The sequence below is a fragment of the Artemia franciscana genome, unplaced genomic scaffold (genome assembly GCF_032884065.1).
Source record: "Artemia franciscana unplaced genomic scaffold, ASM3288406v1 PGA_scaffold_23, whole genome shotgun sequence".
NCBI lineage: Eukaryota > Metazoa > Arthropoda > Branchiopoda > Anostraca > Artemiidae > Artemia > Artemia franciscana.
The window spans coordinates 3,249,949-3,268,606 of record NW_027062649.1 but is presented as its reverse complement, the minus strand read 5'-3'; the positions used below and the strand labels follow the sequence as shown (position 1 = coordinate 3,268,606).

Genomic DNA, 18,658 nt, shown 5'->3' with positions numbered 1-18,658 from the left:
CTCAGAAGAAAGATCACGGATGTGGGCTTATTTGCTATTTTTTCTTTTCCCCAGGGGTGATCGTATCGATCCAGTGATCCCAGAATGTCGCTAGAGGGCTCATTCTAACGAGAATTAAAGGTTATAGTGCCCTTTTTAAGTGACCAAAAAACTGAAGGGCAACTAGGCTCTCTCCCACGCTCATTTTTTCCCCAAACTCATCAAATCAAAATCTTGAGATAGTCGTATTTTCTCAGCATAGTCGAAAAATCTAATAACTAATAACTATGTCTTTGAGGACAACTTAATCCCCCACACTCCCCGGGGGAAGGGCTGAAAGTTATGAACTTTGCCCATTGTTCACATGTAGTATTAGTTATTGGGAAGTATTTAGACGTTTTTAGGAGCGATTTTTCTAGTAATAGGGGGGGGGTCGGATTCGGGGGTTACCTAGGAAGATCTTTTCATGGAGGAATTGATCATGAGGGAAGAGAATTTCCATGAAAGGGGATCTGGATTTTCCAACATTATTTAAAAAACAATGCGAGATTAAAAAAAAACAAGTTTTTTCAACTGAAAGTATGGAGCAACATTGAAACTTTAAACGAACAGAAATTTTTACGCATATGAGGGGATTCTTCCCCTCCTGAATACCTCGCTCTTTTACGTTTAACGTAAAAGACGTTTAAGTATTTTCAGTAATTTCAAAAGAGCTGTGTATTCTAATTAAACGGCCTTTGTGATTCAGACACACATTTGGCTTTTTGTGTTCCAAAGGATTGGAACAAAATTCAAACTGTAGAGTAAAGAGCGAGGTATTGACGAGAGGACGACCCCCCCCCCCCCTCATATACGCAATAAAAATATACTAATATAGAAGTTCGTTATAGAAATTCGCAAATTCGAATATAGAAATTCGCAAGTTACGTTTATTTATTACTAATAAAAGCTTCCGTAAATAAAACTAAAAGTTGTAGTGGCCTTTCTAAGTAACCGAAAAAATTGGAACGCAATTAGGCCCCCTCCTAAGCTCATTTTTTCTCAAATTCATCCGATTTAAACTTTGAGAAAGCCAAAAAAGTAAAATTAATATGTGAATTTTATTCAAATCATTCATGTACGGTGAGCCGAAATTGCAACCTGCTTTAATTGAAAAGCATTAATGAATTAAACAAAAAAACAAGTTTTTTTAAACTTAAAGTAAGGAGCGACATTAAAACTTAAAACGAACAGAAATCATTCCGTGTATGAAAGGGGCTCTCCCCTTCTCAAAGCCCCGCTCTTTACGCTAAAGTTTGTCTACTTTTTAAAACAATAAAAAACTAGAGCGGGGCGTTGAGGAGGGGACAGCCCCTTTCATATACGGAATAATTTCTGTTCGTGTTAAGTTTTAATGTCGCTCCTTACTTTCAGTTAAAAAACTTGTTTTTTTATTTAATATGTTTTAAGGCCAATCTGGCTATGCTTTATGTACGAATAAAATAAAAGAAAAAAACAAGTCTTATTAACTGAAAGTAAGGAGCAACATTTAAACTTAAAACGAAGAGAAATTAATCCGTATATGAAAGGGGCTGTCCCCTCCTCAACGCCTCGCTCTTTCCGCTAAGGTTTGACTCTTTCTTACAACTCTACTTTTTAAAGCAATTAAAAAACTTTAACGTAAAGAGCAAATTTTTTTTTCAACTGGAAGGAATGAGCAGCATTACAACTTAAAACGAACAGAAAATATCACATACATAAGAGGGTTCGTCTCCTCCACAATACCTTGCTCTTTACGCTAAAGTATTTTTAGTAATTTCAACTATTTATTCTACGGCCTTTGTGATTCAGGGGGTCATTCTTAAAGAATTAAGACAAAAATCAAGCTTTATTGTAAAGAGCGAGGTATTTACGAGGGGGCAAACTCCATCATATACGTAATAAAAATACACAAATATAGAGGTTCGTTACGTAAGTTAATTCGTAAGGTACATAAAAAAAATCTAGTTGCATTTTTAAGTAACCAAAAATTGGATGGCAACTATACCTCTTGCCCCTCCCCTTTTTTCGTCAAAATCGTCCGATCAAAACTATGAGAAAGCCATTTAGCAAAAAATAAATAAATAATAATTTGCAAATTTCGTTTTATTTATTCTTGTGCAGTGAGCCAAAATCAAAACATGCGTTAATTCAAAAACGTCCAGAAATGAAATATAAAAAACCGGGTCTTTTTAACTCAACGCTCTCTAAGCTAAAGTTTTTTTATTATTTTAAAAGCTAGAGTTGTGAAAAAGAGTCAAACTTTAGCGTAAAGAGCGAGGCGTTGAGGAGGGAACAAAACCTTTCATATACGGAATAATTTCTGTACATTATAACTTTTAATGTCACTCCTTAATTGCAGTTAAAAAACTTATTTTTTTATTTATTATTAAAAAAAATATAAACCACTATAATTAAAATTATAAAACTTTAAAAAACTATAAAAGTGTAAAAAAAATTCTATAAAACTATAAAACAAAAATCCTATTTGACATGAGTGTCAAATTGTGTATTTTTTCATCCTATCAACAGTAAGTCCTTAATCCATCCCTGGATGAAATTTCATTAGTATTTAAAAACTCATTTGACTAATTACTACAATAGGATGTCCCATATACAACTCAGTATCTAGGCTCTTAGAATTGGGTACTACGGAATTGAACTTTCTTTTTTTTGGGGGGGGGGATAAGAAATGTTTGAAAATTTGAATAAGCTGTTATCCCGCTGAATTTTGATGTCACTATCAAAGCTAGCTTGTTACTGTCATTATGGTATTTTCAAAGCCTAAGAGTCGAAGAATTAATATAGAATATCAAATAAAAATTTTGTCCACGAAGAATTTCAACGCAAAAATAATAAAGTAGGACTAAATAATTTCTCCGAAGCTGATTCGAAGTATATCCTTTCTAGGATTCACTTAGATTAAACATACATTCTGGAAACATTTTTTAATTACTACTACATAAGTAAAATCGTTAAACAAATCCCACAGGGGATTTGTTCGTTTTAAGTTTTAATGTCGCTCCTTACTTTTAGTTACAGAAACTAGTTTTTTTTATTTAATTCATTCAGATCCGAAAATAACTCATTTTTTCTAAATTTTCCTCTCCTTTCAACCCCCAAGAAGGTCAAATCGGGGAAACCAACCTTATCAAGTCAATTTGTTTCAGGTCCCTGACACGCCTACCAATTTTCATCGTCCCGGGACATCAAGAAGCACCAAACTCGCCAAAGCACTGGACCCCTCCCCCTAATTCCTCCAAAGAGAGCGGACCCAGTCAATCACGTATCTACGAAATTTGCTTATTCTACCCACCAAGTTTCATCCCGATCTCTCCACTCTAAGCTTTTCCAAGATTTCTAGTTTCCCCCTCCAACTCCCCCTAATGTCACCTTTCTAAAGTGACATTCAGAGTTCTTTCTAAATATTAAATTTCATTAAGATCTGGTCACCCGTTCTCAAGTTAAAAGTACCTCAATTTTTCTAATTTTTCCGAATTAACACCCCCCCCCACGCCCCCAAACTCCCCCAAACAGAGCGGATCCGTTCCAATTATGTCAATCACACATCTAGAACTTGTACCTATTCTTCCCATCAAGTTTCATCCCGATCTCTCTACTCTAAGTGTTTTCCAAGATGTCTGTTTCCCCCCTCCAACCTCGTATGTCCCTGGCTGAAAATGGAGCATTCGAGAAATAAGAACTTTTTATATATCAAGTTTCAATAAGATCCGATTACCCATTCGTAAGATAAAGAAACCTCAATTTTCACGTTTTCCAAGATTTTCAGTTCCCCCCCCCCCCCCAACGTCACCAAATCTGGTCGTGATCAAAAATGAGCGCTCTGTAGCACAAGATCCTTCCAGATGTCAAATTTCATTAAGATCTTATCACCCGTTCGTAAGTTACAAATGCCTCATATTTTCTAATTTTTCTCAGTTACGCAAAGCGTTTTCCAAGATTTTAGGTTTCCCTTTCCAACTCCCCCCAATGTCACCGCATCCAGTCGGGATTTAAGATAATAGCTCTGAGACCCCATATCCTTCTAAATATCAAATTTCATTAAGGTCCGATCGTTCGTAAGTTAAAAATACCTCATTTTTTCTGATTAACCGTCCCCCCACTCCCTCCTCCAGATGGTTGAATCGAGGAAAAGACTATTTTATTTTAATCTGGTATTGTCCCTGATACGCCTGCCAAATATCATCGTCCTAGTTTATCTGGAAGTGCCTAAACTAGTAAAACCAGGACAGACAGACAGACCGACCGACAGAACTTGCGATCGCTATACTAAAGGTTTTACAGGAGCTATTGGTTTCACACTTGTTAAAATTTTGGAGTGTTTTAAGTATATCCATAATATACTCATTGCTCTGGTCTGGAGGAAGTTCGAGAAGGAATGGTGTTGGCCTTGCACTAAATAGACTTACAAGAAAGGCCTTACTTTTACACAAAGCTGTATCGGACAGATTAATGAAGGCCCGCTTTGGACACAAGCATGGCAAGATGACTGTCATCGTATCCTATGCCCCGACCAATGATTCTGATGATGCAACTAAGGAGGATTTCTACTCTGCTCTGTCCAGATGCCTTGCAACAGTATCCCCCCATGATATAACTGTTCTCCTTGGCGACTTAAATGCGACAGAGCGCGATGATATGGGTTTATGGCGTGGCACAGTTGGCCCTGTATCCCCCTACCCACTTAACGACAATGGGCTCCACTTATTTGAACTGTGCCGATCTCACGACCTTTACATTGCAAACACCTACTTCCAACGCAAAACTATTCATCAGTACACGTGGTATAGTAATGACGGTCGTACAAAGAAGATGATTGACTACGTCATTATTTCCAAACGCTGGAGATCATTGGTGAAGAACTCCAGAACTTATAGATCAGCAGAGCTTGGAAACGCAGACCATAGGCTTGAGTGCGCCGATATTCGGCTTCGCCTCCATGCACAACGATCGAAAAGAAAACCCGTCGCTGCAGATATTGGGAAACTAAAGGAACCAGATACTCGCCAGAAGTACAGTATCGAGATATCGAATCGCTTCCAGGCCCTTGGCTTACTTAATAGCAGCGAAGATCTCTGGAAGCATTTTAAATTGCAGACCAGTGAAGCAGCACAACTAGTGCTTGGCAAGAGGAGTTATCCAAAGAAATCGTGGCTAACTAATGAAACACTGCAAGTCATAGAGCAAAGACGGAAGGCAAGACTTCTTGGGGACATGACCACATATCGGAGGCTCAATGGAGTGCGGAACAGACTCTTTCACCGGGATAGAACCCAGTTTGTTGCAAGAAAAGCCGATGAAATTGAGCTAACTGCAAAAAAGAAAGACATGGGCAGCCCATTCAAGCATCTCCGAGCCCTCACTGAAAATAAAACTCCCACCTTGGGTCCCGTCCTATCCGGGGATGGTGCACTTCTCTTTGACGAAGGTTCTTGTCTTGAGCGGTGGAAGGACCACTTCTGTTCGCTCCTCAACAATACTGGTCCGTCTGCGCCTCCTAATGATAGTCCCAGCCAACCTTGCAGTCAAAAACCTGGAACAGAGGTTCCTCCAGATGAGCCTTTCAGCCCCTCAGAAATTGGACATGCAGTAAAAAGACTCAAGAATAATAAAGCTGCTGGTATCTGTGGCTTAAGCTCAGAGCTGCAAAAATATGAAGGTCCTGCAATGCTCCTGTTTCTACACATCCTATTCTCTACAATCTGGCAAACAGAGATAATTTCCGAGGATTGGCGGAAGGGTGTCATCATCCCCCTATGGAAGAGAAAAGGCTCGAGAAGCGACTGCTCCAACTACTGGGGAATAACCCTACTGTCAGTCCCTGGCAAACTGTTTTCAATGGTCCTGCTGGATCGATGTCGGAGCATCATTCAAAAAATCCGGCGACCAGAGCAAGCTGGTTTTATGTCGAATCGTTCAACCATCGAACAGATTTTCACGATTTGACAAATAGTACAGAAGACCACAGAGTTCCGACAGATAGTATTTATTGCCTTCGTTGACTTCCGTGCTGCATTTGACTCAGTCGATCGAAAAGCTCTTTGGCGGATTCTAGAGTTGACTGGCCTACCCGAGAAATATTGCAGACTTCTCAAGGCGCTGCACCATGGGACGGAGAGCTGTGTACAAGTAAATGGTCGGCACAGCCCGTTCTTTCAAATCGCGACAGGGGTGCGCCAAGGATGTGAAGTGGCCCCAGAGCTCTTCAATGTCATCATAGATTACGTTATGACAAAAACCACTTCACGTCTCAGCTTTGTGCTCAAATTCGGAGATCATACCATCTCAGATGTCGATTTTGCCGATGACTTGGCCATTCTGGCAGACTCCATGGAGCAGCTGCTGGAAGCGCTCCGAATTCTGCGAGAAGAGGCTGCAAAAGTAGGACTGCATATAAACTGGAACAAAACTAAAATTATGGCCATAGACCCGTCTTCTCCTGCTGTTAACTCTTCAGTTAGCCTGGACAGCACCACTAGCATCGAGATTGTCAAAGACTTCACCTACCTGGGCTCCGTAATTTCTTCAAATTGCTCACTTCTCCCCGAGCTGCAGGCAAGATTATCTAAAGCATCTTCTGTCATGGGTAGACTGAACCGTCACCTCTGGCGAAAACCAGATATCAGTCGCACAACGAAACTGCGGATCTTCAACGCTCTAGTTGGTTCTGTGATGCTTTACGGAGCTGAGACATGGCAAGCATCAGCTGCAACCCTCAAGAAAATAGACGTATTTCATGCAAAGAGCCTGAGGAGGATTGAGGGCCTACGATGGTCCGACTTCGTCAGCAATGAAAAGCTTCTGCAGCTCACAAAGCAGTCTTGGTTTTCGACTCAAGCAGCCGAGCGAACCTTACGATGGTTCAGGTATCTGCTTCGAATGCCACCGCATCTACCCGCAAAGATGATCTATGACTTCGACCCTATCAAAGTTGGTAGGAAGCGACCTCGCGACCGACCGAAGAAACGTTGGTTCGACAGCCTGTCCGAGTTCTTGGCGATGGCAAACATCAGACAGGGCGAAGAACAAATACTCGCCATGGACCGAAGTGGGTGGAGGAGGCAGACGTCACTTTCTACGCCGAGCAGTGCCCGGCAGGAGACTTAAGTCAAAGTAAGTCATAATTTCTAATAAAGCAGCTTTCACACTAGGTGCGTAATTTTGTATACCAAGTGGTTTTGCATTTTAAACTACACCCTAACGTAAAAATCCATGGAATCGCTACAATCACCGTCTAAAATCTTCACATTCATCAGAAGCAAAATATTCAAAAATTGAAACGTAGAAGGTAGATGGATATTCAAGTTCTGATCAAAAATGAAACAATTTCTAGGGAAAGTTCTCTATTTTAAATTAATGATTTGTAAAACACATCCAAAAGTTGTAGTTTGTTGAGAACTGACTTTTCCTTAATCTAACATAAACTTATCCAACTTAAAGTTTAAACTTGCCTGACTTAACTAACGTAAAATTTAAACTTATATAAACTACCTACAGTATAATTTAACCTAATTCACCTACCATAAAATTCTAAGAGGAACTCAAGCCTACTTGACAATGCCTAATCTGGAATATTCTATTCCGCATTGTGAAGGACCAACAAGTTTCAAATAATTCGTTTTTTACTGTTTTTACCACAAGGCCAATGGCCAAGCCCATACACAGGGTGGGGATATTTGGACCCATGCTTATGAAAAATATCGACAGATTTCTATCACCAACAAAAAAAAAAACAAAAAAAAACAGCAGATTCGAGCCCGGCTATACAATGCTTTGGTTCACTTAAATTTTATTCTGAAAGTAAGTAGATTCCTTTTTTCCTCAAACTTTTATTATTTCAAAATCTTTGAAAAAGAAGGAAAAAAGAAGGAAGGGTGAATTGGTGACTGACGACGGTATCATGTAAAATGAAAAACAATTTATTGCAAGTTATTGTGTTACTAATACTCACACACTGAAATATTTTGGTACGAATTTGCTTGGTATAAGACCGTTATCTTGGAAAAAGAAAGAAGTGGCATGAAAGTAGATATGGAGGCGATGATATTCTTTGGATAGATCCAGGGCTTCCTTGTATGCAAGCGATGGTCTAAAAAATGATTGCTAAAATTAGCAGAATTAAGGTGGCTTTTGGGCAGCCCAGTTTCGTGGAACCTACTATGACCATCAAATCAGTGTGCTTGGAATAGCAGAAAGAAAATAAAAGTATCTAGTGCCCTTTCTAAGTAGCAAAAGGGATCGGGCCACAACAAAGTGTTGGTTTCAGCCATTCTGGGTTACAAACATCCAACTTTGCCCAAAACATGGCCAAAATGTACAAAAAAAAGAAGTTCTTATATAACGAATCGATTTTTCATGGTCAAGAACCGTTAACCAAATGCTTCTTTAATCTGTCTAACGTATATAGTTTTATTATTTGATAGGATAATTCAAATAATTGTTAGTCGTTCTGAATGACTGATCATGTTGTCCAAAAACCGAAAATTCAACCAAAAAAGTTGTGAAAACGAGGGTACATAAACTACGAGTCTTACAAAAATGTTTAATTTTCTTGCGAGAGCAATACTTGTTTTTTTTTTTTTTTTTCTAGCACCCCGATTTTAGCTTATTCCAAGAAAGTGGTAATGGTCTAACCTCTGCAGTTTTTACGGAAAGTATGGACCTTAGGCCGAATTGATGAATATGACTTTACATTTTGGAAAGCTTCGTAGAACTCTTGCCGGGGGCCAAAAATCTATTGTTTCTGCCCATTTATGTTCGTGATTTCAGCTGAGTTCATTATTCTTTTTTTTTTACACTTGGGATTGCGGTAGAGAAATGGTATCAGATGTGCCTCTTAAACTTTAAAAGTTCTCTCATTGCTAAAGAAATTAGAGTTTATTCTTTGATCCTTTTCAAGTAATGACGTTAGAAACTTGGCCTACGGCAAAAAAGTCAACTTTTGAACTAAGACAGAGAGATTTTTTTTTTCGACGGCAGTCGATAGCTCTTGATGACCTGATCAAAGTATATGTCATTTATTTTTCGGTAGAAAATTCCTCCGTGAGATATATCAGTTCGAAAGATTAAAGGGGTTGACAACTTCAGTAGTAATGTAAACACTGAAACCAAAAATAGGCCGATACCAATTGTGAGACATATAGGGGAGTTCTGAGCAACAGTCGGCTGTTACATCATAATCACCTTCGGCAATGAGGGGCTCGCAACTTTTGCTAGTTGGTGTACCTATTATTTGTTTCCGGTATATTTGATGGTAAGATGAATTTGGTTCCAGTGGTAAGACATGTAGGGGGCTTGTAAGTAATAATCGGCTGTTAGGCTACAATCATCTTCAGCGACGAAGGGTTTGCAACTCTTGCGAGTTGGCGTACCTTGTATTTGTCTTAAGATCCTTACAGATTAACAACTTCAGCGTTTAATCGAAGCGAGGAACCAAACCCAAAGATTTGCTCTCGCAACACTTTAATTGGCGAAGCCGAACAAAGGTTGCCGCAACACCTCACGTTGCCCATGCAACATAGATCTAGTTTTGAATCCAGCTTACAAAACTACAGTAAGAAGACCTACTAAGTAATTCCAACTTAATTTTCAATGTCCAAAAACACTATTTTGCAAACAATTTTAAAGATTTACTAACTAAAATCCATACGGTAAATCACTGACTCTAAGCGTTAAAAAAAAAAATATAAATTACATAGGCCTATTCGAAACTCCCGTAGAAAGTAGTAATAACGGCAAAAAGGAACTTTTATCAGCCATCTAGTGTTACCGTCACTTGAAACATCAGTCTCTTTTTTCCCCTATTGTTGAATCATGAAAGAAGCTGAAATAATATAACTACACTTGAACTTTATGGAACACTAGAACCGCAACCTTAATTTTAGTTATAACTAATTTTAGTTGCGACTAATTATAATACAACTAAATGAATTAATTCATGTGATTAATTAATTACATTTATTAAGTGGAAATATTTTCGACGAACAAATAAACGTCCAAACGGAGACAAGTCCATTTAATTAGATAGTGAAAACAGGGACTAGATATTTCGATCACATATTGTCAATGCCATCACTGGTAAATCCTAGAAATATGTCTAATTCTTTATTTTGATGAAACCCTATCAAATAGTTCGTGGTAACGAACTGTAGTAAGGAGCGACCCGACTCAATAGTAGCCAAAACTCTAAAAAATGGAATTTTGATACCAATAGTTACATCAAAAGAATTGCAGTTTAATGCTGATTTTAAATATATAAGTTTCATCAAAATTAGTCTTATCCATCAAAAGTTACGAGCCTGAGAAAATTTGCCTCATTTTAGAAAATAGGGGGAAACACCCCCTAAAAGTCATACAACCTTAGCAAAAATAACATCATCAGATTCAGCGTATCAGAGAACCTTGTTGTAGAAGCTCCTATCTATAAATATATGGAGTTTCGCATTTTTTGCCAGAAGACAGATCACGGATGCGTGTTTATTTGCTTTTTTGTTTGTTATTTTTTTTTTCCCAGGGGTGATCGCATAAACTGATTGGTCCTAGAATGTCGCGAGAGGGCTCAGTTTAACGGAAACTAAAAGTTATAATGCCCTTTTTAAGTGACCAAAAAATTGGAGGGCACCCAGACCTCCTCCCACGCTCATTTTTCCCAAAAGTCACCGGACCAAAATTCTGAGATAGCAATTTTATTCCCCATAGTCGAAAAACCTAATAACTATGTCTTTTGGGGACGACTTACTCCCTCGCAGTCCCCGTGGGAGGGGCTGCAAGTTACAAACTTTGACCTGTGTTTACATATGGTAATGGTTACTGGGAAGTGTACAGACGTTTTCAGGGGGATGTTTTTGGTTTAGGGGGAAGAGTTGAGTGGGGGGGGGTTACGTGGGAGGATAATTCCACGGAGGAATTTCTCATGGGGGAAGAGAATTTCAATGAAGGGGGCGCAGGATTTTCTAGCATTATTTGATAAAATAATAAAAAAAAAAAATATGAAAAGTTTTTCCTACTGAAAGTGAGGAGCAGCATTAAAACTTATAACGGACAAAAATTATTACGCATATGAGGGTTTACCTCCTCCTAATACCTCACTCTTTACGCTAAAGTATTTTTAGTGATTTCAACTATTTATTCTACCGCCTTTGTGATTCAGAGGTCATTCTTAAGGAATTGGGACAAAATTTAAGCTTTAGTGTAAAGAGCGAGGTATCGACTAGGGGCGAACCACTCATATACGCAGTAAAAACATACGAATATAGAAGTTCGTTACGTAACTTAATTCGTATATTACGTATATTTTCTACCAATGAAAAGGTTCGTAAGAAATTAAAAGTTCTAGTTGTCTTTTTAAGTAATCAAAAATTGGAGGACAATATGCCTCCTCCTTTACTCCTTTTTTCTCAAAATCTTCCGATTAATTGCAATTAATTAATATGGAAATTTCGTTTTGATTATTTATATGCGGAGAGCCAAGATCAAAACATGCATTAATTCAAAAACGTCCAAAAATTAAATAAAAAAACAAGTTTTTTAAATGAAAGTAAGGAGCAATATTAAAACTTAAAACGAACAGAAATTACTTCGTATATGAAAGGGGCTTTTCCTCCTCAATGCCCCGTTCTTTACGCTAAAGTTTCTTACTGTTTTAAAAAGTAGAGTTAAGAGAAAGAGTCAAACTTTAGCGTAAAGAGCGGGGCATTGAGGAGGAAAAGCCCCTTTCATATACGGAGTAATTTCTGTTCGTTTTAAGTTTTAATATTGCTCCTTACTTTTATTTAAGAAAAATTGTTTTTTTTTTTATTTAATCATTTAAGGACCATGTGAAGTCGATTTCTAAAACACTGTAGCGTAACCTAGATATGATGCGTAAATTAAAACATATTTTCCCCCTAAATATTTATCGGTTGTTATATTTTCCCTTATTCACCCTTACATTTTATATTGCTCATCGATATGGCTTGGTACTTTCCTCTCGTTACTCCGTCCAATCAGTGTGATCCAGAATAACGCTATCCAAGTATTTTTGTGCTGTGGGGAGCCAGGAGTCCATGAGGTCGGTCTATAGTGAAATAAATATAATGCCTGCAGCCGGATTGCGTGATTTTTAGACTTCGATTTTTATATATAAGTATCATAATGAGTGCCTTCCAGATTGTTTTGCAGGTATATTTTGTGAGAGGTCTGATGTTCACCAGCACTTTACTCGGATGCGAGGAAACATTGAGATTCCTCGACTTGCTTCTAGTAGGTCTTCTTTTTCTCTTGTTTATAGAGCTTCCAAGCTTTGGGGCAAACTTAGTAAAGATATTAAGGATAATGGTAATTTCAACCAGTTTAAATCTGATGTACGTGTGGAGTTGCTCCGTAGGTATTCTTTCGAAACTGATTAACTATATTTTCAGTGGGTTATTCTTTTGTATTTTTTTACGTGTTGTAATAGGGCTTTATAATGTAGTATTTCGTTATTTATTTTTCATGTTGTTTTGGGTAAACGATCTCATGCTCCATATTCATTTTCTTTTTTTATTTTAGCACATCCTCACAAGCTCCGTTTTTGTTGTGCTATTATATAAAAAATGATTATTTTTAACAAAATTACTCTACTACTACTACTATTAGAGATATATATAATTTTTATTCGACAGTCTTTATCCCAAGCTGCTCGATTAATTTTCTACATTTACGGAGAGAAAAAAATTACAGTTAGACTACAGTTACAGTAAGAACAACTATAGTTACACAATAATTTAAGAATGAGAAACTCGTCAGTTTCGCCCTCCCTCCCCAGGATTATTCTTGGTGGTAAACTCTTTACAAAGGTTAATTGAATTGACCTTCCTCCTATTAAGACGAATAAACGGCTTATTAAAAGAAACTTGACACATAATAAGTATATTAAAATTACTTTGCGTTACTACAGTACGAGTTTTTCTACGACTTTGGAAAATAATAAAAAAAGCTTTACATACTTAAATCTAGAAGAATAGACATACAAGAATTCTAATTATAACCGAACAATTTTATAATTTTAAATGAACTTTATTATTATTTTAAATTAATTATCATGATAACTTCACTATTATTTTTAATTCATTATTGCATTAACATTCAACATAATTATTTATTATACATAGTATTTTGAGCGGTAATATTTCCTCCAATATGCATTTCCCATAAGTAGTATTAAAAAAAAATTGTTAAGGGCAGCAGCCCTTTTTTGTATAATTAGAGGGCCTAGCAAAATGCGGTACATTTAGAAATGTCCAATCAACTTTTCAAGGATATTTTTGTTTTAGTTGCTCTTTTTTGACTCAGATTCTGTTACAAGTTTTAGTTTATAGAAAATTGTCTTCTTATTACGACAAACTTGTAACCTACTATTCAGATGCTTAAAATTATTCTTTAACGGAACAATTTTGGTCGGAAAACTAGTGCAGTTTATAATTATAATATAAGATAATTATAGTGCAGTTTACTAACTTACGAGGTTTATAATTGTGCATTTTATAATTTATAATTGTCTTGTGCAGTTTATAATTTATAATAAAGCCTTAGAAAGCGGGTAGAATAATTTTTTTTGTACAGTATACTGTGCGAAATATGTCAGTCATACGGCTGCCATTATATTTATAATAACTTGTGGAGTTGATAATTTATAATTATAGCATGTGTTATTATTGCGGCAAACTTTTGACATACTATTCAGATACTACTGTTCAGGGTTACACAAAAAATCCTCAAAAACGCATTAAAAATTTGTTTATATCCATTTTTGTTACGCTTTTACGAGTCATACAAACATTTCGGTGGGGGAGGGAGGGTCAAAACTTCTAAACCCCCCCCCCTCCCTTTGGTACGGCCTTGCACCTAAGTTTAATTTATTCGTCAACAATCGAGACAAAAACCATCTTAAGCTGTAAAATGCACATATTTGTTGATATATGTGATTTGTCGAGATACAGAGTATTAATTGATATATACAAAGTCCATTAACCTCCAAATCTTCCCAACTTTTTCAGTAGCTTTTCTTTTAGTGTTTCTCATTAAGTAAAGTCAAAGAGATATGAAATTTTACACATCCGTTAGTTAGAATTTGACTTTTAAAAATATGGACGAGCTCTTTTCAATTTGCAAATGACTAGGATTTCTAATTATCCCGGGGAAAGCAATTCTGGGATTCCTGAGGCATTCCTAGGGTCCCTAGGGCTTCTTATACGTTCAAGGAAAAATTTAGATATAATTTAATTTTCTAAATCTAAGTTTAATGTTTTTTTTGCGGAAGACGGTGGAGGATATTAGATATTTTCCAGAGGAATTATCTACATATTATTTTGAGAAGTCGTATGACTGACCATATTTCGCATAGTATACTGTACGAAAAAAAAAATGATTCTATCCACTTTCTAAAGCTATAATCAGAGAAAGGTAAAGGTGGCTCGGACTCGTCTTGTAGATGAGGAATAACAGATTTCCAAATATAGCCCTTTTTGGCCCTCCATCTAGAGCGAAATAAAAAGCAGGGCGTTTAGCTATTTTAGCACTTTTCCGCTATATGCCGCACTGTAGCACAAAAATGCTATTCTAGCACTATTTTACCATTATTACAGTGAATTTTTGATTTTAGCACCGAAAATAGCTGGGTAGCGCACAAATTTGGGCAATTGTTATGGCAACCCTGAAAACAATACAATCTTCATGACAGTCCTTGGGTTCGAAGGTACAAGAGTTTTATACAGATAAAAAGAGAACGTGATGAAAATGATATTGAAAGATTAAAATAAAAACAAGAAAAGCAAAAACAAAAATTGAGCTAAAAGTAATATAAATACCTCACACAGTTTAATAAGGAGCAACAGAGCCAGACAAACACGATTCCTGATTTTATGTGTCAAAGAATTTAACACAAAGAATTTTTTTTAAAGAAGAACTTTAGCAGTGAAAATCGCTGTGTAGCACATAAATTTGGGCAATTGTAATACTTTAAAAACCAACCGTGGTGGCAACCCTGAAAACAATACAATCTTCATGACAGTCCTTGGGTTCCAAGGTGCAAGAGTTTTAGACGGATAAAAAGAGAACGTGATGAAAATGATACTGAAAGATTAAAATAAAAACAAGAAAAGCCCAAATAAATTTGAGCTAAAGGTAGAATAAAAACCTCACACAGCTTAATAATGAGCAACAGAGCTTGCCAAACGTGATTCCTGATTCTATACGTTAAAGAATTTAACACATAGAACTTTTTTCAAAGAAGAACTTTAGCACCAAAAACTGCTGTGTAGCACGGACATTTGGGCAATTGTAATACTTTAAAAACTAACCGTTGTGGCAACCCTGAAAACAATACAATCTTCATGACAGTCCTTGGGTTCCAAGATGCAAGAGTTTTAGACGGATAAATAGAGAACGTGATGAAAATGATACTGAAAGATTAAAGTAAAAACAAGAAAAGCCAAAATGAATTTGAGCTAAAAGTAAAATAAATACCTCACACAGCTTAATAAGGAGCAACAGAGCCTGCCAAACACGATTCCTGATTCTATGTGTTAAAGAATGGCTATAGTATCAAGTTTGTCCCTCAAGTTCTTGTCTATCAACAGCTAGAAGTTCCTTTGCCACTAGTTTGGCAATTTCTGTATCCTCTTCACAGCCAGGATCAAGTGATACAAGTAACGAAACGATTCTCCCCCTTAATCGTCGATCATCATCATGGGAACTAGATCAAATAAAATTAGATAGCATTCTATAGGGTAAATCAAAAGAATTTTGAAAGGAGACACAAATTATTATAATCATTGATTATTGTTATGATGATTAAATCGAATTATTATTGTTAAACCTTAATAATTATTCAATCATTGTTATGTCAATTAAATATCATTATCATTATTATACTTATTAAATCTTAATGATTATTTGCGTACAATTTAGTTAAGAAGATATGGTACTTTTAAGATTCTCCCAATCCCGTCCATTGTAAACTTTTCAGTTTGATTAGCCAAACTATCCAGAATTGGCGGTATTGCACTTGATTGTAGAGCTTGGATAAGCGATCCGAATAAACGACAGGAAACTAAAGCCGAAACCTACTTTCCCGGAACTCTTGGAAAAGTAATTTAATTTCTCCCGGTTTGTGTCGGAGATAAATATGTTCATATTTATTGAAGCTTACAGTATTAGAAAGTGTGAATTTTGTTTTTTCGTTAAACGGAGTCTTTTTTTAATTTAGGGAAGGGCAGTCCCTGAAAATGTTCTACCTTACCTGATACGAAAAGGTTAACAATCAGCTCAAAATTAATATTAGTTGAGCAATTTGACAGCTTTGAAAGTTCGTTATGGTGCTATCCTCTTTGACTGAAAACCTTATCAACAATGAACAAAGGACGGATTATTCATGTTGTAGGTACACTGATTAGACAGCTCTTTGTTTAACAATTAGTAAAAGATTATATTTTTCTATATTTTAAACTGGCTTCTCGAATTGTTGACACATTTAAGACTCCTATCAATTTTTACCTAAATTTAAAGAAAATATCATTTGACTAATTGGCAGTTTCAGGAGTTACTTATGGCATTGGCAAAATTCACTAATGACCCTTTTGTCCTTGAAACGGTAAGCAAACGCTGAGGCTCGCAAAATGATCTTTCAAGGATCGAATGGCCTTAATACTACCAATAATTCGAAATCTCGCTCTTCATCCATTGGAAACTTGCCAGATCTTGGAATGCAACCAATAGGCTACTTGCAAAAATTTACGACTAAATTTATATTGTATGAGGTTCTGGTACAGGTTTGAAACTTAGACATCCTTTAGATTTTTCGCTGAATCGTGGCCTAAATCTGAATTATTTATAAAAATATAAACAGGGCTAAATAGCAAAGTTTTTCAGTATTGATACCAAATATGATTGATACTAACATAAAATTTTGATATTTGATAAAGATTGATATTAACATAACATAAACTTGATATCAAACCGTTCGTGGTAACGAACTGTAGTAAGGAGCGACCCGGCTCAATAGTAACCAAAATTCTAAAAAGTTGAATTTTGATAACAATAGCTACATCAAAAGACTCGCATTTTAATGCTGATTTTAAATATATAAGTTTCATTAAGTTTAGTCTTACCCATCAAAAGTAACGAGCCTGAGAAAATGTGCCTTCTTTTTATTAGCCACCTGAGGCCAACACAGCTACGCACGCTCCTCATCCAACCCCATAATACTTTTTATTCAATAGCCCTTTTTATTTTGCAGGGTAGCAATAGAAGGCATTGGCTACATTTTTTTCTTAACTATAAACTTGAATTTTTGCTTCCCATTGCCTTTGCTCTCTACTTTTTATTTCCTTATCAGATTCCACCAATAATACGACTTAAAGGATAGAAGAAAATTTTGATCATAACATTTTACGGATGCAGCCTAACTAAATCCATACCTAAATATATTGAGGCACATTCTCTTAACACAGATAAAAGGCTAAAAAAAAAGAAAAGAAGAAATGTGAGTTTTTATTTTCATCCCGATAATTAATAAAGGAAAGAAAACACGGAAAAAATAGATGGTGACTCAAAGTAAGCAATGACTATTCGTTGTTTCATTTTTTGACGTCAATTTAACAGTTAACAAATATGTTAACTTAACCAAACCACTCTACTATTAACAGTAACAAAATACTTTAGAATCTAGAAGGGATCGTTGAAAGCATAAATACATTATTCCCATAGGAAATTTCAAATGTTTCATTGAGAATTTCCTTAAAATTCAGAGAAACATGGTGTTTCTGCAGAGAAACAGAGATGCGGTGCACGAGTCAGTAGCCTTCAACAATTTGAAATATAATCTTTTAAAACCCCAAAGATAAGTGCAACTTATGGAAAATGTAAACTGTTGCTATTTCTAAAAAAATTTTCTGGGGGATATCTTTATTATATTTGTTATAGTGCTCGGGGCAAAACGGAGAAGAGGAGGGGAGATGGTCCTATTTAAGTCACTTGGTTCTGGAAGCGCCACTAGAAATGTTTTTTTTTATTCTTTTCTTGTCCTTTATGAATAATAAATTAGGGACTATCGAATGAGCAACTCCTCCCCCTAGAATTCGAACCTTCTCCCAAATTTTAGGCATTTCTGATTTGAAGTATCAAATATATATATAATTTTTATTGTTGCCCGCAACCACAAAAAAATGCCAGCGTGCGTGCCGTCACAAACTTTCACGATGCAAATATGCAGCAATTGTTGTTCCGAGTTGCATGAACGTTACAAGTAATACACCTTTTTGAAGAAAAGAAAAGTTACTATAACTTTGTGGTTGTTGAACGTTTGTTAGGGAAATTATGGGTGCACCCATGGCTGTTGTGGTTGTTGTTTTGATCTGTAATATTAGGCTAGCTAAAATAAATAGTTGGTATCTCATGAGTAAGGTCAATATCTCCTTTTTCTTAAGGAGGGAGAGGGAGCTCCGTCTCCATTTTGCCAGATTTTCTTATTAATGTACTCTTGGGCAGCCTTGCTGCTTTCTTAGAATTTGCATCACATCATGAGTAGAAATTTCCTCCAGATCTGGAGATCGTGAAATTGAAATACCGAGGGATTTTCCAGGCAAAAATTAAGCGATTTTTTCTCGTCTATTAATTAGTATAA

The 18,658-nt window shown here is 36.3% G+C and overlaps 2 protein-coding genes across 7 annotated transcripts in view; one reads left to right on the top strand and one right to left on the bottom strand.

The window, feature by feature from the left end:
- Positions 1 to 18,658, top strand: part of LOC136041519 (exosome complex component RRP46-like) — a gene marked incomplete at its 5' end in the record, with an annotated part of 363,665 nt that overhangs the window by 227,942 nt on the left and 117,065 nt on the right. The window lies entirely within an intron of this gene.
- The window catches only part of LOC136041468 (PAS domain-containing protein cky-1-like), a 121,395-nt gene that overhangs the window by 98,261 nt on the left and 4,476 nt on the right, over positions 1 to 18,658 (bottom strand). For all 6 annotated transcript variants that reach the window (XM_065726157.1, XM_065726156.1, XM_065726160.1 and 3 more), the window contains exon 2: positions 15,502 to 15,730. The gene's annotated coding sequence lies outside the window, so the exon portion shown is untranslated. The remainder of the gene's footprint in view (positions 1 to 15,501; positions 15,731 to 18,658) is intronic.